Raw genomic sequence first — 27773 nt, forward strand, 5'->3', positions numbered from 1 at the left:
ATTGACATCTTTGGAAAATAGAGTTTTTGGCTTGCATTGTTCATTGGAGTATCAATGATTATTCACATTTCCCCCACTTGCCCTCAGCACAGCAGTTATGATTATAATAAGAAAAAGCAATAGTTTGTATTTATTGAGCACTTACCTTACATTAGGCCACACTTCTTACTTATAGTAATCATTTAATCCTCAGAGCAATCCTATGGGGTACATAGTATTAATATGCCTGCTTTACAGAAGAGAAAACTGAGGCACAGAGAGGTTATCAGTTTAGCTATTAAGTGTGTAGAGCTAGGAATCAAAACAAAATAGTCTGATTTAAATGTCTACTCTCTTTTGCCACTTTACGATACTAAAATATTAGTTTCCTTCAAGGGCTTTAGAATTGTTGGTTCTTTGAGACTGCTGAGCTGTATTATCTTTTTCTTCTTTATACCTGTGTGCCTCTTATTCCTAATGCTTCTCACATCTGAATATTTCCTTATTCTTTTTATCTGAATCCCATCACTCTGTTGTTTAAGGTGAAGTACTCTATTGTTATGGGTATAATCTTTGTATTTTATTATGGTTGTGGACTTATTTTTTCCTCATCGTGGTGATACCATTCCCTTTCCCCAGATTTCCCAGACTCTGGAGTGTTTATAGAAACTTGGAGGTTCTAGAAGACTCATCTCTAGGGATCCAAGACTTATCTGTATATAAGCTTCAATGCATTCTTTTTTCCCTCTTTAACTTGAGAATAACTCTAAGGAGTGGTAGCTGGTTGTTTTGTTTCTTTCTCTTGGGTTTGTGTAGTAGTTCTCCAACTTTGTTTTTCCCCAAACCAGACATACCACAGAATTTCCTCTTGTTGAGTTTCGAAGTACTGTAGTTTTCTTTCTCAGGATGCCTGTTTTACAAGTAAAATCCTTTAAAAAAAAAAGTTGAGAGTTTTTTGGTTTGCCACCTATCTACCGACTTAAGGATGCAAAAATCCATCTCCAAACCACATCATCTCTACAGTTCTCCTACCCTGAGTTTGGGGCGGAGATTTGTCCAGAAGAGCGGATGAAGGCAGGGAGGAGTAATGTGAGTGAGTAATGGGACACAACGAGCTGCTACCCCGCACCATGTCGCCAGCCCAAACGCCCAGGATCAGGACCTCACGCACGCTTCTCAGCCCAGGCCCAGGAAAAAGCTATGTCTCTAGCTATTTAACTTCTTATCTATAGACATTTACTCAATACAAACATATCATACAAGTACACGTCACACAGTTTAAAACAGTTGTGTACACACCAAATAAATCAACGTACCTCAAAATCACCTTAGTTACCCAAACTCCAAACTGCAGACCCTACCTCCAGGATTCAAACCTTCCGCCCAGTTTAGGAAACAAGGAGAAAGAGTTGGGGAGCAGCCAACGCCTTTCACTTACAGCCCCCCACAAAGTGCCCCACCCCATACCCTGCGTCTGGGTCACACACTCTGAAGCCCCTGATTCTTCCCTCTTCTCAATCGGGCCGCTTAAGAGACCCTTCCCAGCCCACACACTTTCTCCCCAAAACCCCTTTTAAAAAAAAAAGTGAAGAGTAAGAAGTAAGGGAAAAGACTTGAGGAAGTCCGGCTTCAAAACCTCTCGACTCACCTCAGAATCCTTGCTGAGTTCTCTTCGCCCGGCACAGCCCCCTCCCCAACGTCCCAGTACGAAGGTCTGAGTATTGCCTGTCAGGGCATCCAACGTTACCATGCAATGTGCTCAAATTCAAATCAACCACCATTATGTTAGACTGTGGACTGGACATGACTTCTACCCTCAGTTTCCTTCCTTTGCCACTTGTTCAAAGGAGCTAAAGGAGTGCTCAGGTCATGTATTTGTGGATTCTGTTCCTGAATTCTGCTTACCAGAGACCGAGCTAATAGATTTGTCTACGGTAGATGTGATCCTCATCTCTAACTATCACTGCACGATGGCACTGCCCTATATCACTGAGCATACCGGTTTCACAGGCACAGTATATGCTACAGAACCCACCGTTCAGATTGGCAGGCTTCTCATGGAAGAGCTGGTGAACTTCATTGAAAGAGTGCCGAAGGCTCAGTCTGCCTCCTTGTGGAAGAATAAGGATGTACAGCGGCTGCTGCCTGCTCCCCTCAAGGATGCAGTAGAAGTGTCAACCTGGAGAAGATGCTATACAATGCAAGAGGTGAATTCTGCTCTTAGTAAAATCCAGCTAGGGGGATATTCTCAGAAAATTGAGCTTTTTGGTGCAGTCCAGGTGACTCCTCTCAGCTCTGGCTATGCCCTTGGTAGCTCCAACTGGATTATCCAATCCCATTATGAGAAAGTGTCTTATGTCTCTGGATCGTCTTTGCTTACTACACATCCCCAGCCCATGGACCAAGCTTCTCTCAAAAACAGCGATGTTCTCATTCTGACAGGACTTACTCAGATTCCAACTGCAAACCCAGATGGCATGGTAGGAGAGTTCTGCAGCAACCTTGCACTGACAGTTCGGAATGGAGGTAACGTGTTGGTTCCCTGTTACCCTTCTGGAGTGATCTATGACCTCCTGGAATGCCTCTATCAGTACATTGACTCAGCCGGCCTCTCCAGTGTCCCTTTCTACTTCATCTCCCCAGTGGCTAACAGTTCACTTGAGTTTTCCCAGATTTTTGCTGAGTGGCTTTGTCACAACAAACAGTCTAAGGTGTATCTCCCAGAGCCTCCTTTTCCTCATGCAGAGCTCATTCAGACCAATAAGCTGAAGCACTATCCCAGCATCTATGGAGATTTCAGCAACGATTTCAGACAGCCATGTGTTGTGTTCACTGGGCACCCTTCTCTCCGGTTTGGAGATGTGGTACACTTCATGGAGCTTTGGGGAAAATCTAGTCTCAATACTGTCATATTCACAGAACCTGACTTCTCATACCTGGAAGCACTGGCTCCCTACCAACCTTTGGCCATGAAATGCATATATTGCCCCATTGATACCCGACTGAATTTCATCCAAGTGTCAAAGTTGCTTAAAGAAGTACAGCCCCTTCATGTAGTATGTCCTGAGCAGTATACTCAGCCACCCCCAGCACAGTCACACAGGATGGACCTGATGATCGATTGCCAGCCACCTGCCATGTCCTATCGACGGGCTGAGGTCCTTGCCCTGCCCTTCAAACGCCGATACGAGAAGATTGAAATCATGCCTGAGCTAGCAGATTCCCTGGTGCCCATGGAGATTAAGCCTGGCATTTCCTTGGCAACTGTTTCGGCTGTTCTGCATACTAAAGATAACAAGCATGTTCTTCAGCCTCCTCCAAGGCCCACCCAGCCCATGAGTGGTAAGAAGAGAAAGCGGGTAAGTGATGACGTTCCAGACTGCAAAGTTTTGAAACCTTTATTGAGCGGCTCCATCCCTGTAGAGCAGTTTGTACAGACCCTGGAGAAGCATGGCTTCAATGATATTAAGGTGGAAGACACAGCCAAGGGCCATATTGTCCTGCTCCAGGAAGCTGAGACACTCATCCAGATTGAGGAAGATTCAACCCATATTATTTGTGACAATGATGAGATGCTCAGGGTACGACTGCGAGACCTTGTCCTCAAATTCTTACAAAAGTTCTAAAATGGAGCATCTAAGCCATTTCTACTTCCCTGAAATCCTACAGCCCTTCATTATGGCTACCCAGTGCAAGTCAGCTGAAGAAGGGGATAAAAAGCTGTTGGATACATCTTGTAATATTCTCTGGTTGAAATAATGAAGTAGTTTTTCTTGAGGGAAATAATTGGGAAACATGGCCAGAATTTTCTGACAAAACTTTCTGTTTAACTTTAGATTCATTTCCTCCCTGTCTGGGTCTGTTTGAGAAGCCAGGGTGGTAGGGCAAAAAGTTGAAGAGTAGCATTAAGAGTGCCAGAAGCAGCTTTCCAAGAGTTGAACAGTGGAAGGGAAGGTAAAAAGATGACTGACTCATTGTCTTATGTAGTATATATGTTTGGTTTTCATGGTTTCACAGGCCTGGGGCAAAGGAACAAGTGTTTGATTTTGTTTTACTTACCTGCCTACAGTGCTGCACCTAAAAAGAAAGATGGTCCCCCAAAATAGTAAAATTAACCCATCCATCCGTATTTTATATTGTGAGCCCATTTTGTTAATAAAATTTATTTTAATATAGAGGTAAAAAAAAAAAAGTTGAGAGCCACCATGTAAGACTAATATTTTCACCAAAAAATATTGAACTAGTATGTTTAGAAAAAAATACCTTTGTAGATTATTTTAGAAGTGATTGTCTGTTTATTGGAAATCAAGAAAAATATTATATATTATTGCTCATCAATGCATAAAGGATATATAAGGTCATATGTTCATGTAATAATTGCACAGTAATACATAATTAACATGGGAGTAGGGAGATTGCGAAGACCACGCTTTTGACTTGAATTTCATGATATGGTTCTTCTGTCTTGAAGATATCAAATACTATGTTATATTAGAATATCTATTGACAAAACCAAACAATAACAACCCCAAAATGATAAGGAAATTTGAATTTAAGATAAAATTAATAAATCTTTTATTCAGTGTAAGTATTCTATAACTCTAAAGGCCTGTAATTAATCATTTGGAAAATTTAAATCTAAACTGTATCTCTGCAATTTTTAATGATTTTTTTTAACTGGTGACATTCTATTTTTATTATTTCAGACTGATGGTATTGAAACGGATATTAACAAACTAAAACCCCAAACAAGAACCAGGACAAACGATAGAAGAATTAAAAATGTATGAACACCTTTTCCCTGAGCTTGTTGATGATTTCCAGGTATAAATATAGAAAATTCAGCATCTTAACTGGTTTTTATAAAGAATTCTTTATTTCTTTCCCTTAAGCCTATAATGACTTCTTTCAATCTGTTTTTCATTTCTAATAAATAAAAGTAGTATTGCTTTTTTGAGGACCTGGAGAAATTCTGTGAACATTCTGAGCTGCAGATTGCTTATCTTTAATATAAGTAGGGTTGGACGGCCTCTTTTTTTTCATTAATTTTTAAATTTTTTTATAATACCAATGAACACCAAAGGCAAATGTTCTTAACTTTTGATCATTCCGTTCTACATATGTAATCAGTAATTTAAAATATCATCTCGTAGTTGCATATTCATCATCATGATCATTTCTTGGAAAATTTGCATCTGTTCAGAAAAAGAAATAAAAAGAAAACAGAAAAAATTCCTACATACCATACCCCTTACCCCTCCCCTTCATTGATAACTAGCAATTCAATCTAAATTGATTTTAACATTTGTTCCCCCTATTATTTATTTTTATTCCATGTGTTTTACTAGTATGTTGAAAAGGGAAAGTTGAATTTTCCCCCTTTCTCACCATTCCCTGAAGGGGACTTTGCAAATACTTTTTTATTCACTGTTCAAATCACTCTGGGATTTATCGAGGCATCACTCTGGACAAACCAACAAAATCTCATGTCCTGCTCAAGGTTCCATGTACTTATGGTGTTCAATTAAGCTGTCCACATAAGTTATATTAGGAAATGCACTAGTCAAAATATGATTTTTATACCAAATAAACATTTCTTGCTTTATTCTCACACAGAAGTTAAAATTTTAAAATATTAATTACCATCTATTTTCAGCACCCTTTGGTAATGACATTCCTTTGTTCTTCCTCATGCAAAAACATTTTTAAAATTTGTACATTTAATCACTGTCATTATACACTCTAGGCATTCCTAGATTATACCATCTCAGTCTTTTATCATCTGTCTTTCTTTCTGATTTAATTTGTGCCCCCAGCCCTCCTCCCTCTATAATTCTCTTCATTCAGTGTTTTAACATAGTTTTATTACAGTTAGGTAGTATTGTGCTGTGCATTTCTGAGTTTTTACATTCAGTCCTGTTGCACAATCTGTATCCCTTCAGCTCCAATTACCGATTATCATAGCCTATTTCTATCTTGTGATGGTCTCTGTTACCAATGAAATTCTCCAAGTTTATTCACTAATGTCAGTTCATATCAGTGAGACAATACAGTGTTTGTCCTTTTGTTTCTGGCTTATCTCACTCAGCATGGTGTCCTTAAGGTCCATCCGTGTTATTACTTACTTCATAACTTTATTCTGTCTTACAGCTGCATAATATTCCATCGTATGTATATACCACAGTTTGTTTAGCCACTCTTCTGTTGATGGACATTTTGGCTGTTTCCATCTCTTCGCAATTCTAAATAATGCTGCTATAAACGTTGTGTAAATGTCCGTTTGTGTCCTTGCCCTCATGTCCTCTGAGTATATAGATACCTAGCAATGGTATTGCTGGGTCAAATGGTAATTCTATATTTACTTTTCCTTTTTGAGGAACCACCCAACTGTCTTCCATAGTGGTTGTACCATTTGACATTCTCACTAAAAATGGATAAGTGTGCCTCTTTCTCCACATCCTCTCCAGCACTTGTCATTTTCTGTTTTATTGATAATGGCCATTCTGGTGGGTGTGAGATGATATTTCATTGTGGTTTTGATTTGCATTTCTCTAATAGCCAGGGAAGTTGAGCATCTCTTCATATGCCTTTTGGCCATTTGTATTTCCTCTTCTGAGAAGTGTCTGTTCAAGTCTTTTTCCCATTTGGTAATTGGATTGGCTGTCTTTTTGTTGTTGAGTTGAACAATCTCTTTATATATTTTGTATACTAGTCCTTTATCAGATATATCGGTTCCAAATATTGTTTCCCATTGTGTAGGTTGTCTTTTTACTTTCTTGATGAAGTTCTTTGATATGCAAAAGTGTTTACTTTTGAGGAGTTCCCATTTCTTTCTTTCTTTCTTCAATGCTCATGCTTTGGGTGTAAGGTCTAGGAAACTGCCTCCTAGTATAAGATTTATAAGAGATTTCCCTACATCTTCTTCTTACAGTTTTATGGTCTTAGATCTACTGTTTAGGTTTTTGATCCATTTTGCATTAATTTTTGTATAGGGTGTGAGATATGGGTCCGCTTTCATTCTTTTGCATATGGATGGATATCCAGTTCTCTAGACACCATTTACTGAAGAGACTGTTCTGTCCCAGGTGAGTTGGCTTGACTGCCTTATCAAAGATCAATTGTCCATAGATGAGAGGGTCTATATATAAACACTCTATTCTATTCCATTGGTCAGTATATCTATCTTCATGCCAGTACCATGCTGTTTTGACCATTGTAGTTTCATAATACGCCTTAAAGTCAGGTAGCATGAGACCTCCAACTTCACTTTTTTTTCTCAGGATGCTTTTAGCTATTCAGGGCACCCTGCCCTTCCTGATAAATTTGGTTATTGGTTTTTCTATTACTAAAAAGTAAGTTTTGGGGATTTTATTTGGTATTGCATTGAATCTGTAGATTAATTTAGGTAGAATTGATTTCTTAACTATATTTAGTCTTCTAATCCATGAACACAGTATGCCCTTCCATCTATTTAGGTCTTCTGTGATTTCTTTTAACAATCTCTTATAGTTTTCTTTGTATAGGTCTTTTGTCTCATTAGTTAAATTTATTCCTAAATAAATTATTCTTTTGATTTCAATTGTAAATGGAATTTTTTTCTTGATTCCCCCTCAGAGTGTTCACTACTAATATATAGAAACACTACAGATTTTTGAGTGTTGATCTTATAACCTGCCACTTTGCTGTACTCATTTATTAGCTATTCTAGTTTGTTAGCTGCTGGAATGCAACACACCAGAGATGGATTGGCTTTTAATAAAAGGGGATTTATTTTGTTGGTTCTTCAGAGGAAAGGCAGCTAACTTTCCACTGAAGTTCTTTCTTATGTGGGAAGGTACAGGATGGGCTCTACTGGCCTTCTCTCCAGGCCTCTGGGTTCCAACAACCTTCCCCAGGGTGATTCCTTTCTGCATCTCCAAACGCCTGGGCTGAGCTGTGAGTGCTGAGATGAGGTATGTCGAGCTGCTTGGGATGTGCTAAGTTGTGCTGTTTGATTTAAGCACCAGCCAATTAAGTCAAGCATCATTCATTGCAGCAGGCATGCCCCCTAACTGACTGCAGATGCAATTAGGAACAGATGAAATTCACATACCATTGGCTCATATCTGTAGGAACAAAACTAGGTGCCTTCACCTGGCCAAGTTGACAACTGAGTCTAACCACCACATTAGCTCTATTAGTTTTGCTGTGGGTTTTTTTGGGTTTTCGACATATAGTATCATATCGTTTGCGAACATGTGTTTTACTTTCTCCTTTCCAATTCTGATGCCTTGTATTTCTTTTTCTTGTCTAATTGCTCTGGCTAGAACATCCAACACAGTGCTAACAGTGGTGATTGTGGACATCTGTGTCTTGTTTCTGATCTTATGGGGAAAATTTTCAGGTTTTTCCCATTGATGATGATGTTAGCTGTGGGTCTTTCATATGTTCCTTTTATCATTTTGAGGAAGTTCCCTTCTATTCCTATCCTTTGAAGTGTTTTAAACAGGAAAGGATGTTGAATTTTGTCAAATGCCTTTTCTTGATCATCAATCGAGATGATCATGTGGTTTTTCTGCTTTGATTTGTTGATATCGTGTATTTCATTTGTTGAAGTTCTTGTGTTGAACTATCCTTGCATACCTTGGATGAATCCTACTTGATCATGATGTATAATTCTTTTAATGTGTTGCTGGATTTGATTTGCTAGAATTTTGTTGAGGGTTTTTGCATCTATATTCATTAGAGAGATTGGTCTGTAGTTTTCTTTTTTTGTAATGTCTTTATCTGGCTTTGGTATGAAGGTGATGTTCGCTTCATAGAATGAGTTAGGTAGCTTTCCCTCCTCTTCCATTTTTTTGAAGAGTTTGAGCAGGATTGGTACTAATTCCTTCTGGAATGTTTGGTAGAATTCACATGTGAAGCTGTCTGGTACTGGATTTTTCTTTTTGGGGAGCTTCTTAATGACTGATTCAGTTTCTTGTGATTGGTTTGTTGAGGTCGTCTATTTCTTCTTGAGTCAAAATTGGTTGTTCATGCCTTTCTAGAAAGTTGTCCATTTCATGTACATTGTTGTATTTATTAGCATAAAGTTGTCCATAGTATCCTGTTATGACTTCCTTTATTTCTGTGGGGTCAGTGGTTATGTCTCCTCTTCCATTTCTGATCTTATTTATTTGCATCCTCTCTCTTCTTTTTGTCAATCTTGCTAAGGGTCCATCAATCTTATTGATTTTCTCATAGAACCAACCTCTGGTTTTGTTGATTTTCTCAGTTCTTTTCATGTTCTCAGTTTCATTTATTTCTGCTCTAATCTTCATTATTTCTTTCCTTTTGCTTGCTTTGGGGTTAGTTTATTGTTCTTTCTCTACTTCTTCCAAGTGGACAGTTAATTCCTAGATTTTTGCCTCTTTTCTTTTTTTTCAATTTTGAAAAATCAGTGAGATTTATTCACAAAATTTTCTTAGATGGCAGCCATTTTATATTTCCCTTTTGTTGAATTCTTCCAAATATTACTCCATTATTATTTTCTGCCACAAAAGTTTTAAATGTCATAAACATATTTTCTTAGAATATAAATTGATTTATCAATTTTTGTAATATTGCCATTGATTTTTAAAATTATTTATTAATTAAAAAATTAACAAATGAGCTAAAACATCAATGTATATAATCAGTAATTCACAATATCACCACTTAGTTGAGTATTCATTTCTTAGAACATTTGCATCAATTCAGAAAAAGAAATAAAAAGGCAACAGAAAGAGAAAACAAAAACAAAACGAAACAAATTATACATACCATACCCCTTATCCCTTGCTTTCATTAGCATTTCATACTAAATTTATTTTAACATTTATTCCCCCTATTATTTATTTTTATTCCATATGTTCTACTCATCTGTTGACAAGGTAGATAAAAGGAGCATCAGACACAAGGTTTTCACAATCACTCAGTCACATTGTGAAAGCTATATCATTATTTAGTCATCATCAAGAAACATGACTACTGGAACACAGCTCCACATTTTCAGGCAGTTCCCTCCAGCCTCTCCATTTCATCTTGAATAACAAGGTGATGTCTACTTAATGCATAAGAATAACCTCCAGGATAACCTCTCCACTCTGTTTGGAATCTCTCAGCCTTTGCCACTTTGGTTCATTTCACTCTTCTCCTTTTGATCGAGAAGGTTTTCTCAATCCCTTGATGCTAAGTCTCAGCTCATTCTAGGATTTCTGTCCCACATTGCCAGGAAGGTTCAAACTCCTGGGAGTCATGTCGCATGTAGACAGGGAGAGGGTGGTGAGATTGCTTGTTGTGTTGGCTGGATAGAGAGGCCACATCTGAGCAACAAAAGAGGCTCTCTTGGGGGTGACTCTTAGGCCTAAATTTTAAGTAGACTTGACCTATCCTTTGTGGGGTTAAGTTTCATATGAACGAACCCCAAGACAGACTGGGGGCTCAGCTTGTAGCTTTGGTTGTCCACACTGCTTGTGAGAATATCAAGAATTCAACTTGGGGAAGTTGAATTTCTCCCCATTCTCACCATTCCCCAAAGGGGACTTTGCAAACACTTTTCCACTCACTGATCAAATCACTCTGAGATTCATCGGGGCATCACTCGGGACAAACCAATGAAATCTCATGTCCTACCTGAGATTCCAAGTACTTAAGGTGTTCAATCAAACTATCTACATAAGTTATATTAGGAAATGCACTAGTCAAATATAAATTTTGTACCAAATAAACATTTTTTGCTTTAGTTTCACACATAAGGTGAGATTTTAAAATATTAATTACCATCTATTTTCAGCACTCTGCAGTAATGACATTCCTTTGTTCTTCCTTATGCAAAAACATTTTTTAATTTGTAAATGTAGTCACCGTTATTGTACACTAGCCATTCCTAGATTGCACCATCTCAGTTTTTATTGTCTATCTTTCCCTCTGGTTTCTTATGTGCCCCCAGCCCTCCTCTACCCTCTGTCATTCTCATTTTCAACTTCATTCAGTGTACTTACATTATTGTGCTACAATCATGTAGTATTGTGCTATCCATTTGTGAATTTTTATATTCAGTCCTGTTACACAATCTGTATCCCTTCAGCTCCAATTACCCAACATCTTACCCGGTTTCTATCTCCTGGTTGTCTCTGATACCAACGAAATATTCCAAGTTTATTCACTAATGTCAGTTCATATCAGTGAACTATACAGTATTTGTCCTTTTGTTTTTGGCTGATATCACTCAGCATAATGTCCTCAATGTCCATCTACATTGGTACATACTTGATAACTTTATTCTGTCTTAAAGCTGCATAATATTCCATCGTATGTATATACCACAGTTTGTTTAACCACTCTTCTGTTGGTGGACATTTTGGCTGTTTCCATCTCTTTGCAATTGTAAATAATGCTGCTATAAACATTGGTGTGCAAATGTCTGTTTGTGTCTTTGCCCTTATGTCCTTTGAGTAGATACCTAGCAATGGTATTGCCTGGTCATATGGCAATTCTATATTCAGCTTTTTGAGGAACCGCCAAACTGCCTTCCACAGCAGTTGTACCATTTGACATTCCCACCAATAGTGAATGTGTGCCTCTTTCTCCACATCCTCTCCAGCACTTGTCATTTTCTGTTTTATTGGTAATGGCCATTCTGGTGGGTGTGAGATGATATCTCATTGTGGTTTTGATTTGCATTTCTCTAATGGCCAGGAAAGTTGAGCATCTCTTCATGTGCCTTTTGACCATTTGTATTTCCTCTTCTGAGAAGTGTCTGTTCAAGTCCTTTTCCCATTTTGTAATTGGATTGGCTGTGTTTTTGGTGTTGAGTTGAACAATCTCTTTATAAATTCTGGATACTAGACCTTTATCTGATATGTCGTTTCCAAATATTGTCTCCCATTGTGTAGGCTGTCTTTTTACTTTCTTGATGAAGTACTTTGATATGCAAAAGTGTTTACTTTTGAGGAGTTCCCATTTCTTTCTTTCTTCAGTGCTCTTGCTTTGGGTGTAAGGTCTATAAAACCACCTCCAAGTATAATATTTATAATATATTTCCCTACATTTTCTTCTGTTTTATGGTCTTAGACCTAATGTTTAGGTCTTTGATCTATTATGAGTTAACTTTTGTATAGGGTGTGAGATATGGGTCCTCTTTCTTTCTTTTGCATATGGATATCCAGTTCTCTAGGCACCATTTACTGAAGAGACTGTTGTGTCCCAGGTGAGTTGGCTTGATTGCCTTATCAAAGATCAATTGTCCATAGATTAGAGGGTCTATATTTGAACACTCTATTCGATTCCATTGGTCAATATATCTATCTTTATGCCAGTACCACGCTGTTTTGACCACTGTAGCTTCATAATATGCCTTAAAGTCAGGCAGCGTGAGACCTCCGACTTCATTTTTTTTCCTCAGAATACATTTATCTATTCGGGGCACCCTGCCCTTCCAGATAAATTTGCTTACTGGTTTTTCTATTTCTGAAAAGTAAGTTGTTGGGATTTTGATTGGTATTGCATTGAATCTGTAAATCAATTTAGGTAGAATTGACATCTTAACTATATTTAGTCTTCCAACCCATGAACACGGTATGCCCTTCCATCTATTTAGGTCTTCTGTGATTTCTTTTAACAGTTTCTTGTAGTTTTCTTTGTATAGGTCTTTTGTCTCTTTAGTTAAATTTATTCCTTCATATTTTATTCTTTTGGTTGGAATTGTAAATGGAATTTGTTTCTTGATTTCCCTCTCAGATTGTTCATTAATAGTGTATAGAAACACTACAGAGTTTTGATTGTTCATCTTGTACCCTGCCACTTTGCTGTACTCGTTTATTGGCTCTAGTAGTTTTGCTGTGGATTTTTCAGGGTTGTCGACATATAGTGGCATATCTTCTGCAAACAGTGAGAGTTTTACTTCTTCCTTTTCAATTTTTAATGCCTTGTAATTCTTTTTCTTGTCTGACTGCTCTGGTTAGAACTTCCAACACAGTGTTGATAACAGTGGTGATAGTGGACATCCTTGTCTTGTTCCTGATCTTAGGGAGAAAGTTTTCAGTTTTTCCCCATTGAGGATGTGGGTTTTTCATATATTCCCTTTATCATTTTAAGGACATTCCCTTGTATTCCTATCCTTTGAAGTGTTTTCAACAGGGAAGGATGTTGATTTTTGTCAAATGCCTTTTCTGCATCAATCGAGATGATCATGTGGTTTTTCTGCTTTGACTTGTTGATATGGTATATTACATTCATTGATTTTCTTATGTTGAACCATCCTTGTATACCTGGGATAAATCCTACTTGGTCATGATGTATAATTCTTTTAATGTGTTGCTGGATTGGATTTGCTAGAATTTTGCTGAGGATTTTTGCATCTATATTCATTAGAGAGATTGGTCTGTAGTTTTCTTTTATCGTAATATCTTTGTCTGGCTTTGGTATGAGGGTGATGTTGGCTTCGTAGAATGAATTAGGTAGCTTTCCCTCCTCTTCCATTTTTTTGAAGAGTTTGAGCAGGATTGATACTAATTCTTTCTGGAATGTTTGGTAGAATTCACATGTGAAGGCATCGGGTCCTGGGCTTTTCTTTTTGGGGAGCTTCTTAATGACTGATTCAATTTCTTTACTTGTGATTGGTTTGTTGAGGTCATCTATTTCTTCTTGAGTCAAAGTTGGTTGTTCATGCCTTTCTAGAAAGTTGTCCATTTCATGTACATTGTTGTATTTATTAGCATAAAGTTGTCCATAGTATCCTGTTATGACTTCCTTTATTTCTGTGGGGTCAGTGGTTATGTCTCCTCTTCCATTTCTGATCTTATTTATTTGCATCCTCTCTCTTCTTTTTGTCAATCTTGCTAAGGGTCCATCAATCTTATTGATTTTCTCATAGAACCAGCTTCTAGTTTTATTGATTTTCTCAATTGTTTTCATGTTCTCAATTTCATTTATTTCTGCTCTAATCTTTGTTATTTCTTTCCTTTTCCTTGCTTTGGGGTTAGTTTGCTGTTCTTTCACTAGTTCTTCCAAGTGGACATTAATTCCTTGATTTTTGCCCTTTCTTCCTATTTGATATAGGCATTTAGGGCAATTAATTTCCGTCTTAGCACTGCCTTTGCTGTATCCCATAAGTTTTATATGTTGTGTTTTCATTTTCATTATCCTCGAGATATTTACTGATTTCTCTTGTGATTTCTTCCTTGACCTGGTTGTTTGAAAGTGTGTTGTTGAGCCTCCACATATTTATGAATTTTCTGGCACTCTGCCTATTATTGGTTTCCAACTTCATTCCTTTTTGATCTGCGAAAGTGTTTTGTATGATTTCAATCTTTTTAAATTTATTGAAACTTCCTTTGTGACCCAACGTATGGTCTGTCCTTTAGAATGATCTATCAGCAGCTGAGAAAAAGATGTATCCTGCTGTTGTGAGGTATAATTTCCATAAATGTTAAGTCTAGCTCATTTATTGTATTTTTCAGATTCTCTGTTTCTTTATTGATCCTCTGTCTAGATGTTCTGTCCTTTGATGAGCATGTGGAATTGAAGTCTCCAACTATTATGGTAGATGTATCTATTCCTCTTTTCAGTTTTTGCTTCATGTATTTTGGAGCATTCTGGCTTGGTGCATAAATATTTATGATTGTTATGTCTTCTTGTTGAATTGTTCCTTTTATTAATACATACTATCCTTCTTTGTCTCTTTCAACTGTTTTACATTTGAAGTCTAATTTGTTTGATAGTTGTATAGCTCCTCCAGCTCTTTTCTGATTATTTGCGTGAAATATCTTTTCCCAACCTTTAACTTTCAACCTGTGTTTATCCTTGGATCTAAGATGTGTAGACAGCATATAGATGGGTCCTGTTTTTTAATCCATTCTGCCAATCTATGTCTTTTGATTGGGGAGTTTAATCCATTAATATTCAGTGTTATTACTGTATGGGAAGTACTTTCTTCTACCCTTTTGCCTTTTGATTTTTATATGTCATATCTAATTTTTCTTCTTTTTACCATTACTGATAGCCTTCCTTTCTACACTCTTCTCCACACCTCTCTCTCCTGTCTTTTCATATCTGCCTCTATTGCTCCCTTTAATATTTCTTGCAGAGCCAGTCTCTTGGTTACAAATTCTCTCAGTGGTTTTTTCTCTCAAAATGTTTTAATTTCCCCCTCATTTTTGAAGGACACTTTTGTTGGATATAGAATTGTTGGTTGGCAGTTTTTCTCTTTTAGTAATTTAAGTACATCACCCCAGTATCTTCTCACCTCCATGGTTTCTGCTAAGAAATCTACACATAGTCTTATTGGGCTTCCCTTATATGGGATGGATTGCTTTTGTCTTGCTGCTTTCAAGATCCTCTCTTTGTCTTTGACCTCTGACATTCTGATTAGTAAGTGTTTGGAGTATGTCTATTTGGATCTATTCTCTTTGGGGTACACCGCACTTCTTGGATCTGTAATTTTAAGTCCTCCATAAAAGTTTGGAAATTTTCAGTGATAATTTCCTCCATGAGTTTTTCTCCTCCTTTTCCCTTCTCTTCTCCTTCTGAGACACCCACAACGCGTATGTTCGTGCATTTCATATTGTCATTCACTGCCGTGAGTCCCTGCTCATATTTTTCATTTTTTTCCCTATATTTTCTTTTGCTTTTAGGATTTCTGGTGTTCTATCCTCCAGTTCACTAATCCTGTCTTCTACCTCTCAAAATCTAACGTTGTAGGTTTCCATTGTTTTTTCATCTTTTCTACTGTGCCTTTCATTCCCTTAAGTACTGTGATTTGTTTTTCAGACTTTCCATTTCTTTTTTTGTTCAGTTCTTGCCTTCTTTATATCCTCCCTCAATTCACTGATTGATTTTTGATGAGGTTTTCCATGTCTGTTCGAACATTCTGAATTAATTGTTTCAACTCATGTATTTCCTTTGAGTTGTTGGTTTGTTCCTTTGACTGGGCCATATTTTCAATTTTCCTAGTGTGATTTAGTATTTTTTGCTGGCATCTCGGCATTTAATTACCCTAATTTATTTATTCTGGAGATTGTTTTCACTTCCTTTACCTAGGGTTTTCTTGCTGGATGAATCTGTTGTCTGTCTGTTCTTTGACATTCATTTCAGCTTTTTCTGAATAGCTTAGGTTTTGTCTAACAGAGAAAAATTCTTCAGTTCTTGCATTCTTGTTTCTTGCCCTGCCTGTATGGTGCCTTTTTCCCTCCACCCATGGAAGGGTCTACTTGGGTATTATAGACCCCAGCTGGATATTTCCAGACCAAACTGGCTTCCTGTCAGGAGGAAAGAGTCACCTGGTCAGTTTTCCCTGAGGGTAAGCCCTAGCAGGTTCAAAGATTTTCCTGTGAATTCCCTGGGCTCTGTTTTTCTTATCCTACCCAGTTTGTGGCATTTGTCTGCCTACAGGTCCCACCAGCATAAGATGATGCAGTACCTTTAACTTTGGTAGACTCTCCCTGCTCAAGGCATGGTGGAGACAGAGGAGAGCTTGTAGGCAGGTTTTAATGGCTTCAAATTACCAAGCCCTGTGTGGTCTGAATTCCTTGAGGGAGGGATTCCACCTGAGTTGGGCCTCACCCCTCACCCCTCCCTTGGGGAAGGTACAAGCTCCAGACAAGGTCTCTGACAAGCTTGTTTCTGCCTATGCCTGGGGCTGTTGCAGCCGGAGAATTCCTGCTGCTATATCCAAAGACAGTCAGGCCCTTGTAGAAACACAGCCACAAAAACCTGTTTCTTTCTTTTTTCTTTTTGTGACATCCCTGCCCCCTTGGCGCCAGGGCAAAAATTAGCGACCTCCACTTTGACCAGGTTCACCTGAGCTGGGGGCCTATTTTTAGTAGTCAGAATTTGTATGTATGTGTGTATATATTTACAGGGGTGGGGGGAGCTGTGCATGTTCCGGGAATTGAACCCATGAAAACAACCTTCCACCACTGAACCACTTATGCACCCTCCAATATGTTTTAACCCTTGTTCTCCCTATTTTTTTTCCATACCCCTTTCTACTCCCTTTCATTGATCACTAGTATTTCAATACACTCAATTTATTTTAACATTTGTTCCCCCTTTTATTTATTTTTAATCCATATTTTTTACTCATGTGTCCATACCATAGATAAAAGGAACATCAGACACAAGGTTTTCACAATCACACAGTCACATTGTGAAAGCTATATCATTATACAGTCATCTTCAAGAAACATGGCTATAGCTCTATAGTTTCAGGCACCTTAGAAGGTGATTCATTAATGTTACTTACCCTTGTTTACTAGAATATAATCAATTTATCCTAGATTACTAGTGGTAACCATTGATTGATGTCAGTAGATCTAGTTTCTTATTCTCACTCTGCTGCTAACTTCTGGTGGGTCCTTGAGTAAGTCTCTGGAACTGTCCAGGGTCTTAAACTATAAGGGGTTTAAACTAGATTATCTCAAAGATTTATTTAGCCCTTGTTGCCCATCCTTCATTCCACACACTTAATTCCTAGTTGCTTGAAGAAAACAACTTTAATGTGCACTTATATGCGAGGAATACAAAAGAAATATTTGCCAGCTAATGTTTAAACTTCACATTTCCAGTTATTCAGGTTTTCCTTTGGGATCTTATGGGCCTTTGATGCAGTGACAGTAGCAGCACGTTGCTCCTCTCATTCCCGCCATGCTTTGGTGCCCCCAAAGATTTGAGGTCAGGGATGCTAGAAGAGAGGCGGGAAGGAAAGAGAGGGTTGTTGACAGAAAAAGGAAAATGAGGGCCTGGCAGAGGCATTTAGGAAAGGGTACAAGGTGAGTTTCTTCCATTTAACCTACAGTAAATATTTGCTGTTCATTTAACCCCTTCATGGTCAGGCCAGAACCACTTGAAAGTACCTCCCCCAGAAGACAAGAAATACTGCTAAATCATAGCAGAAACATGTCATTGAAGGAATTTGGGGAGGGAATTGATTGTTGTATGAAGAAAATGCCTGCTTTCTTCTCTATTTATATATATGTGAGAAATACATTATATAATTATAAACAGAAGTACTCTTGAGGAGGGAAAAGAAAATAATAATTTTATAATGTGTGTCAAGGCCAGGGTTTTGATTATCATTCTTTCACAATCCAGTTCTTTTTTTTTAAACATGATCCATTCTTCTTGCTTCTTTACCTGTAGATTCCCGATTTCCCAACCACAGTTCATCACCCAGAAATAGGGTACCTGCATGTACCTTATCAACAACTGGCCCACTTGTCCTTTGTAGTTTGGATGTTCCTAAAGCAGGTGCCTATTTTTTGACCTCTCTCAGTATGGCAAAGACAGATATATCTGCCTGTAATAACTCTGAGAAGTCTTCTTACTGAGTGAGTTATACCTTTTTATTGTGTTTAAGCAAAAAAAAAAAAAAAAAACGCTTAAGTGAAACAGCACAGGGTGCACGTGTGGGTCAGTGGTAGAATGCTTCCCTTTCATGCTGGACACCTGGGTCTGGACCATGTCCCCCCCCCAAAAAAAAGTGAAACAACACAGTTTTATTTATTTACATATCAGAAAGTAATTATATTGGCACTTGACTATCTTTCTCACTTTTAAGTTTCAGAGGAATGCACTGTTCAAATACTTTATTTTTTCAAGTGTGTGTTTGAACCGTAGGCAGTGTTTTTTTTAAGAATGCAATGTTATTAAGATATCTTCACATACCATTACAGATGATCTCAAGTATACAATCACTGGCTCACAGTATCATCTAAGTGATGTGTTTTGAAGATTAAAAAAGCTGGTTACTTCCATTTTGGAAGTGCTTGAGAGAATTTTCTTCAGCCTCAGTCCTGATAGATCATGAAGTATTAAACATTAATGAAATTAGCTATGGATGTGGCTTTTTCCACTTGGATTTGCATGTCATTTTCATCATCAACCACTTAAGCTTAAAATTGTTTGATGCGTTTGCTTGAATCCTACACACTACCCACTTTTTTTCCAGATGTGTTAAGGTTTCTGTTCAGTGGCCAGATGGAGGCAAAATGAATGTCATTTGAAAGATAAATATGGTATTTTAAAGTACTTATCAGATTCTTTTGAGGTGACCTTACCATGCCTTTAAAGCTATTCTTTAACAGTTTCCTTGGCGACAGTTACTTATAATTTTATTTAATTATTCTTGGTGACAGTTACTTATAATTCTATTTGTTCTTGTTTCTTTCCCTTTTTTTCTGCATTAAAGGAGCTTTAGTGGGAGACTCTGCACAGGTGGACTGACACTGAAGATGATGACAGCCCTGAGCGGGGGAGGGGCACATTTCTATAGGATAATTGGCAGAAAGTGCAGAAAGGGAGGTGGTAGGGGTTTGCTCTTGTGCAGAATATTGGAGGTGTCAAAAATTCTACATTGTCAAAGCTCTCTTACTTCTGTGGTGGCATAATGGTGTATATCTGGTAGCATGACAACATTTACCATACGGGCTTTTGTTATGCTTTGTTTTTCTTTCTTTTTTCCTTTTTAATTCGGTTTTGATTTTTTATCAAAGTTGTATATGCATAGAGTTTAAAAGGATCAAATGGTTTTAATATAGGTTAGTTAGGAAAAGAACAGTAGCCCCATTTCCCATCTGCTATTTCCTGTAATTACTTTAGCATATTTTAAAAATTAATCTAATTTTTCTAAAAATATGCTTAAAGTGCCATGTCTTGGTTTTTCCTGCCATCTTTCTTTGGCTTTATTACTACTTTTGCATTATCATTTTAAGATAGGCCCTCCTTACTTTTCAGCTTTTTTCATATAATTTGGGACTATAAGTTCCCCACTAATTTCCCTTTTATTTGCATTCCACAACCACAAATTGTGATACTAAGTGTTTTCATTATCTTTGTTCCAAAACTTAATTTCCATTATGATTTTTTTTCTTTGATTCATTGGTAATTTTGAAGGTGGCTTCTTAATTTTCAGTTTTTTAACATCTCTTTTATTGATTTCTGACATATCATAGAAAGATAAGAGGACTACTCTTTATGATTATAGTCTTTTGAAATTTTTGAGGCTTCTTTTATGACCTTGAATATGCTCAGCTTTTGTTACTGTTTCTTGTGTGCTTCAAAAGAATTGTTCCATAGCATTCTTTGCATGTAGGTATGCATTTGCCTATTAGCACAAGATTATTAATCACGTTGAGAAGTTCTTTCGTAGCCTGTGGATTTTTGTTCCTGTTTATTCTATAAAGTAATGTTGAAAGTGTGTGAGAAATTTCTTGCCATAATAAAATGTCAGTGGATGAGAGATTTCAAACAGAGTCAAGAAGTTATCCTTGAGGTTATTCTTACGCATTATATAGATATTCCCTTTTAACTTTAAGGTGTACTAGAGAGGCTAGAGGGAAGTGCCTGAAAATGTAGAGCTATGTTCCAGTAGCCATATTTCTTGCTGAAGAATGTTTAATGATATAGCTTTCACAGTGTGACTGTGTGATTGTGAAAACCTTGTGTCTATGCTCCTTTTATCTATGGTATGGGCTCCTTTTATCTATGGTATGGACAGATGAGTAAAATATATGGATTAAAAATAAGCAAATAATGGGGGAACAAATGTTACAATAAAATGAGTAGACTGAAATACTAGTGAAATAATCAACAGGAGTGGTAAGGGGTATAGAAAAAAAATAAGGGGAACAAAGGTTAAAATACATTAGGTAGATGGAAGTACTAGTGATCAATGAGTGGGTGTATGGTATGTATGAGTTTTTTCTTTTTTTTTCTTTTTCTGGAGTGATGCAAATGTTCTAAAAATGATCATGGTGATGAATATACTTCTATGTGATGATTTTGTGAGCCATTGATTGTACATCATATATGGAATGTTAAGAATGTTCATGTTTGTTGTTTTGGAATGTCAACTAAAAAAAGAAAAAATACTTTTAAAAATAAAATTGTAAAAAGAAAAAAACTTTCTTGCCATGATTGTATGTTTCTCTTTGTTATAGCTCTTAGCTTTTTACATATATTTTTGAAGCTTATTCATTGTGTATAAATGGAAATAGATTTTCTGTTCATTTTGAATTGAACTTTTAATCCAATGAAGTTACTTTCTTTATCTGTAAGACTTTGTCATAAAACAACTTATTAATTTGTGTTAATCTGGTTATATTAGCTTTGATTATTTAATTGATATCTTTTAAAATCCTTTTACTTTCAACTTTTTGGTATCCTTAAAATGTGTATCTTTAAATAGCTTAGTGTTGGATTTTTAAAACTCCAACAGTTCTTTGTCATTTAACTGGAAAGATCATTTAGTGCATTTATATATAATATTATTATTCTCATATTTAGATTTATATTTATGAGATCTTATTTTATCTTTTCATTTGCTTTTCTAATGTAATTTTATTGAGATATATTATATATGCACATACCATATAATCATCCAAATCGTACAATCAGTGATTCATGGTATTATCACATAGCTATGCATTTTTTTAACTTTTTTTTGTATAATATAACATATCTATAAAGCAAAAAAAGGAAAAATCAACAGTTTTCAAAGCACTCTTCAACAAGTAGTTACAGGACAGATCCCAGAGTTTGTCATGGGCTACCATACCATCATTTCAGATTTTTCCTTCTAGCTGCTCCAGAACTTTGGAGGCTAGAAGGAGTAAATACTTTTTTTTAATCATCATAATCAACTTTTTTTTCTATTTTGTGAAAAATAACATATATGAAAGAGCAATAAATTATGAAGTTCAGCACCACAATTGGTTGTAGAACAGATTTCAGAGTTTAACATGGGTTACAACTCCACAATCTTAGGTTTTTACCTCTAGCTACTCTAAGATACTGAAAACTAAAAGAGATATCAATTTAATGATTCTACAGTCATATTTATTTGTTAAATCCAATTATCTCTGTATAACTGCACTGAGACCTTTGTTCTCTCCATCTCTTTTTTTAGGGGTATTTAGAATACAGCCATTCTAACTTTTTCATGTTGGAAGGGGCTATCAACAGTATGGGATAGGGAGATGAAACTAGCTGATGTTCTGAAGAGGCTGGGCCCTCTAGGTTTCAGGACTTGTCTGGCCAGGGACCCATCTAGAGATTGTAGGTTCCTAGAAAGTTTCTAGTTCATGAAACCTTTGTAAAATCTTATGTATTGCCCTAGGTCTTCTTCAGGATTGGCTGGAATGGTTTTGGTTGGGGTTTTGCAAGTTATGATAGGTAGCAGTGTTTAGCTGTAGCTTGCATAAGAGCAAACTCCAGAGTACCTTGAACTCTATTTGAACTCTCTCGGACACTGATACTTTATTAGTTAACACTTCATTTTCCCCTTTTGGTCAGGATGGAATTGTTGATCCCATGGTGCCAGGGTGAGACTCATCCCTGGGAGTCCTCTCCCATGCCGCCAGAGACATTCTCACCCCTGGATGTCATGTCCCACGTAGGGGGAGGGCAGTGATTTCACTTACAGAGTTGGGCATAGAGACAGTGAGATCACATCTGAGCGACAACAGAGGCCCTCCAGAAGTAACTCTTAGGCATGCCTATAGGTAGTCTAAGCTTCTTTGCTACCTACATAAGCTTCATGAGAGTAAGCCTCACGATTGAGTGTGTAGCCTGTTGATTTATTTGGGTGTCCCTAAAGTTCGACACAGTATCAGGGTATTCCCTAGTGGTAGAGTTTAATAGTTCCATATTTGTTCTCCCATCCCTCAAGGGACTTTGCAAATCTTTTTTGATTATCTACTCAATAAATTTTAGGATATATCCAGGCATTACATTAAGTTATACAGGATTAGAGACCCTCTTTCTTATTCTGGGCTCCCTGTGTCTTGGTTGTTTTAATGAACTGTACAGATAGGTTGAGTTAGATTATGTGCTACAGAAAATTCCAGACAAAATAAACCTTTCTTCCTTTGGTCTCAAAGAGTATGTGTGGTTCTAAAACATAGACAGTGTTTTCTTTATCCATGTTCTGAATTACTTTAACCCCAACCTGATCAGCTTCATTGTTATCTCTAAAAACCAGGATTTATATATATGTATATACATATATAAATAGTTTCTCAAAATCCAGAGATAATACCACTCCAGACTAGATGTGTCTCCTATAAGAGCTTGCAATCTAGGCCCTTGTTTTCTTATAAGTATTTTCTAAAGAAGACCATACAATAATTGCTCTTTCATTTCCATCTTATTTTGCCTCACCAAATGTTCCACAGGTTCATTCACATTGTTGCATGCCTCATGACTTTGTTTCTTTTTGTAGCAGCATAGTATTCGATCATATGTATCTACCATCATTCACCAATGTACTTCTCAGTCAGTGTAGCTTTCAGTCACCTACATTCATTAGGCATCATATATAATACCCAAAGTCCCATAGTCTATCAACACTCTCAATTTTAGGTAATTTCATTGTTCCCCAGAGAAAGATAACCAATAAACACATGCTTACCAAATAGGAAATCTAAACCTCCTCTTAACTCTTGTCCCTCCCCCCATTATTTACCTCTGCTGTTGCTGTGGTACCACTGATGTTTTCCTCTTAATCATAGCCCATAGCATGCAATAGCAATTTTACCCCTGTACCCTGGACTTAAACACTGTACCATGTTTACATCCTGTACCATGGACTTAAAGTTGTATAGGTCTATACAACTCCTTTCAATCTTGTTCACCTTCAATATGGTAATATTATTTATAGACCTACTAGAGAATTGTCTTCAAGTCTATCTATTCCCTTATATTTGCATTCAATTTCATTAGCTAACTGTTCACTCTTCTCTAGTTTCTATGTATCTCTAAGTCCCCTATATTCTGTATTATAAGCTTCTGATTTTACCTTTACCATGGTCAGAAAAGTGGAGTCACACAATATCTGTCCTTTTGTATCTGACTTATTTCACTCAGCATTATGTCCTCAAGGCTCATCCATCTTGTCATGTGCTTCAGCACATCATTTTGTCTTACTGCTGCATCGTATATATATACACCACATTTTGTTAATTCACTTGTCTGTTGGTGGGCATTTGGTTTGTTTCCATCTTTTGGTGATTGTGAATAATGCTCCTAAGAACATCTGTGTATAAACATCTGTTTGTGTCATTGCTTTCAGCTCTTCTGGTTATATACCAAGTAGTGCTATTGCTGGGTCATAGGGCAACTCAATATTTCATTTCCTAAGGAACCACCAAAGAGTCTTCCATGCTGACTTCACTATTATACATTCCCACCAGCAGTGCATAAGTGCCCCAATATCTCCACACCCTTTCCAGCATTTGTAGTTTCCTATTTGTTTAATAGCAGCCGTTCTTATAGGCATGATGTGGTATGTCATTGTAGTCTTGATCTGCATTTCCCTTACAGCCAATGAAAATGAACATCTCTTCATGTGCTTTTGAGCAATCTGTATTTGCTCTTCAGAAAAAGTGCCTATTTATATCTTTAGCCCATTTTATAATTGGGTTGTTTGTTCTTTTGTTGTTGAGTTGTATGATTTCTGTATGAAATAGGATATCAAACCTTTGTCTGATACATGATTTCCAAATATTTTCTTCCATTGAATTGGCTGCATCTTCACCTTTTTGACAAAGACTTTTAGGTATGGAAGCATTTGATTTTGAGGAATTCCCATTCATCTATTTTTTGTTTTGTTGCTTGTGCTTGTGATGTAATGTTTAGGAAGCTACCTCCTATTACTAGGTCTTGAAGATGTTTCTTCTAGAAGCTTTGTGGTGCTAGTTCTTATATTTAGATGTTTGGTGCACGTTGAGTTAATTTTTGTATAATGTATTAGGTATAAGTCCTTGTTCATTCTTTTGGCTGCTCATATCCAGTTCCCCCATGCCCATTTATTGAAAAAATTATTTTGTCCCATTTTCATTGGATTTGGGGCCTTGTCAAAAATCAGTTAACCATAGATTTGATAGTCTAATTCTCCTTTCTCTATTTGATTCCATTGGTCAATACTTCTGTCTTTGTGTCCATACCATGCTGTTTTGACCATGTGGTTTTATAAGAATTTTTAAAGTCAAGGAGTGTGAATCCTTCCATTTCATTTTTCTTTTTTAGGATGCTTTTAGCTATTTGGGGTCACTTTCCCTTCCTGATGGAAATAAGCTTTTCCAAGTCTTCAAAGTAGGTTGTTGGAATTTTGATTTGATCTGTAAACCAATTCGGGGAGAATTGACATCTTAACTATATTTAACCTTCCTGTCCATGAGCAGGGAGTGCCTTTCCACCTATTTAGGCCTTCTTTGATTTCTTTTAGCAATGGTATGTAGTTTTCTGTGTACAATTGCTTTGCATCCCTAGTTAAGTTCATTTCTAAGCACTTGATTCTTTTATTTGCTGTTTTTTTTTTTTTTTTTTTTTAAAGACAGAGAAGGAAGGAAGGATAGAAGGAAGGAAAGGAGGAAGAAAGGGAAACATCTTTAAACATTTTCTTATTTTTATTATATATTTTGTTTGTTTGTTTGTTTTTTACATGGGCTGGGGCCGGGAATCGAACCGGGGTCCTCCGGCATGGCAGGCAAGCACTCTTGCCCGCTGAGCCACCGCGGCCTGCCCTTATTTGCTGTTTTGAATGAAGTTTTTCCTTAATTCACTCCTCAGCTAGGTCATTTCTTGTGTATAGAAACGTTACTGATTTTTGCACATTAATTTCATATTCCGCCACCTTCTGAATTTGTTTGTTAGTTCAAGTAACTTTGTTGTAGATTTCTCTGGATTTTCCAAGTACAGTTATGTCATCTGCAAATAATGAAAGTTTTATTTCTTCCTTTCCAATTTGGATGACTTTTATTTCTTTTTTCTGCCTGATTGCTCTAGCTAGACATTCTAGTGTAATGTTGAATAATAGCACTGACAGAGGGCATCCTTGTCTCGTTCCTCGTCTTAGGGGGAAAGCTTCCAGTCTCTCTCCTGTGAGTACAATGCTGGCTATTGGTTTTTCAAATATGCCCTTTATCATACTGAGGAACTTACCTTTGATTCCTTTCTTTTGAAGTGTTTTTATCAGAGAAGGAAATTGAATTTTGTCAAATGCTTTTTCAGCATCAATGAAGATGATCATGTGATTTTTCCCTTTTGATTTGTTAATGTGCTGTGTTACATTAAGTGATTTTGTTATGTTGAACCATCCTTGCTTTCATGGTAAACCCCACTTGGTCCTGGTATATAAGTCTTTTAATGTGTTGTTGGATTTTATTTGCTAATAATTTATTAAAATTTTTGTATCTGCATTCATTAGGGAGATTGGCCTGTAGTTTTCCTTTCTTGTAGGATCTTTACCTCATTTTGATATTAAAATAATATTAGCTTCATGAAATGAATTGGGTAGAGTTCCTTTTTCCTCAACGTTTTGGAAAAATTTGAGCAGTTTTGGTGTTAGTTCTTTTTCGAATGTTGAACAAAATTCCCCCTGTGAAGCCAGTTGGCCCTGGGCTTTTCTTTGTAGGAACATTTTGAAGACTAATTGAATCTCTTTACTTATATTGTGATCTTTTTCTTCCTGACTCAGTGGAGCTTGTTTGTGTGTCTCCAGGAATTTGTCCATTTCATCTAAGTTGTCTAGTTTGTTGGCATATTGTTGTTCACAGTATCCTCTTATAATTTCTTCAGGATCTGTGGTGGTGCACCCCTTCTCATTTCTGATTTTATTTATTTGCATCCTCTCTCTTTTTATCTTTGTCAGTCTTGCTAGTGGCCCATCAATTTTACTGATTTTCTCAAAGAACCAACTTTTGGTTTTATTGATTCTTTCTATTGTTCTTTTATTCTGCCTTCATTTAACTCTGCTTTAATCTTTGTTATTTGTCTTCTGTTTGCTTTGGGGTTAGTTTGCTGCTATTTTTCAAGTTCCTCCAGGTGAGCAGTGAAAGTCCTCGATTTTTGCTCATTCTTTTTTTTTCAATATAGGCATTTAGGGAAATAAACTTCCCTCTCAGCACAGTCTTTGCCGCATTCCATGTTTTGATATGTTGTATTCTCATTTTCATTTATCTCCAGATAGCTGCTGATTTCTCTAGCAATTTCTTCTTTGACCGGCTGATTGTTTAAGAGTATGCTATTTAATCTCCATATATATGTGAATGTTCTCATTCTTTGATGATTATTGAGATCTAACTTCCTTCCATTTTGATCAGAAAAAGTCTTTGAATAATTTCAGTGTTTTTAAATTTATGCAGACCTGTTTTGTGCCCCAGCATATGATCTATCCTGGAGAATGTTCCATGAGCACTAGAGAAGAATGGATTTACTGGTGTTTTGGGGTGTAATGACCTATATATGTCTGTTTAGTCTAATTCATTTATCAAGTCGTTTAACTTCTCTGTTTCCTAGTTGATTTTCTGTCTGGTTGTTCTGTCTGTAGTGGAGAGTGAAAGTCTTATACTATTATTGTTGAAAGATCCATCATTCTGTTCAGTTTTGCCATGTCTGTCTTATGAACTTTCGACCTCCCTCATTGGGAGCATAAACGCTTATGATTGTTTGTTCTTCTTGGTGAATTGTCCCTTTAATTAATACATAGTGTCCTTTTTCTTTCTTTTGATTTCTTTACATTTGAATTCTATTTTGTCCGATATCAGTATAGCTACTCCTACTTTTTTTGGTTACAACTTGCATGGAAAATCTTTTTCCGTCCTTTCACTTTCAGTGTGTCTTCATCCTTTTGTCTCAGATGAGTCTCTTGTAAGCTACATCTAGTTCAATTATATTTCTTAGTCCAACCTGCAAATCTGCATGTTTTAATTGGTAAGTTTAGTCCTCAACATTCAAAGTTATTACTGAAGAGGCATTTCTTGAATCTACCATCATATCCTTTGGATTTTATTTGTCAG

At 36.8% G+C, this 27773-nt stretch overlaps 1 pseudogene across 1 annotated transcript in view; it reads left to right on the plus strand.

Annotated features, from left to right (window-relative positions):
* Positions 1 to 1672: 1672 nt before the first annotated feature.
* Positions 1673 to 27773, plus strand: part of LOC143651824 (integrator complex subunit 9 pseudogene) — a 39243-nt pseudogene continuing 13142 nt past the window's right edge. The window contains exons 1-2 of the transcript XR_013160237.1: positions 1673 to 3933; positions 4686 to 4803. The product of XR_013160237.1 is annotated as an integrator complex subunit 9 pseudogene (transcript). The remainder of the gene's footprint in view (positions 3934 to 4685; positions 4804 to 27773) is intronic.

Source organism: Tamandua tetradactyla, chromosome 12 (assembly GCF_023851605.1).
Source record: "Tamandua tetradactyla isolate mTamTet1 chromosome 12, mTamTet1.pri, whole genome shotgun sequence".
Taxonomy (NCBI): Eukaryota; Metazoa; Chordata; class Mammalia; order Pilosa; family Myrmecophagidae; genus Tamandua; species Tamandua tetradactyla.